Source organism: Charadrius vociferus, unplaced genomic scaffold, assembly GCF_000708025.1.
Source record: "Charadrius vociferus isolate BGI_N301 unplaced genomic scaffold, ASM70802v2 scaffold1578, whole genome shotgun sequence".
NCBI classification, from domain to species: domain Eukaryota; kingdom Metazoa; phylum Chordata; class Aves; order Charadriiformes; family Charadriidae; genus Charadrius; species Charadrius vociferus.
This window is the reverse complement of record NW_009649704.1, coordinates 754,541-754,962: the sequence shown is the minus strand read 5'-3', so window position 1 is coordinate 754,962 and position 422 is coordinate 754,541.

The window sequence follows — 422 nt, the reverse complement described above, 5'->3', positions numbered from 1 at the left end:
GTCCCGCCCCCCGCCGCGCTCCTGCCCGCGCCGCAGAGTAGAGAGAAGCAGAAAAGCGCCGAGCCTTTCCCCGCGGTGAGGGAAACTGGAGCTGGAGCCAGAAGCCGGCCAGCCTCGCCGCAGCACCCGCACCGCAAACCCCAGCGCACCCTCAGAGCCCGGCCACGACCCGGTTAGCAGCATCAGGAGGGGAAAGATGCTGCTCCGTCAGCCCTCCTGGCTCTCCTTACCCCCCAAGGGTAAGGCAGGACCGGAGAGACGCTGCAGGCAGAGGTGGGATGAGGAGCCCACCTGCAGGCTACATGCCTCCTCCTGCAGCCTGGTGGCACCCACAGCAGGGACCCCATGGCACGCATGGCAGGGTCCCCATGGCACCCACGGCAGGGTCCCCATGGCACGCATGGCACGGTCCCCATGGCACC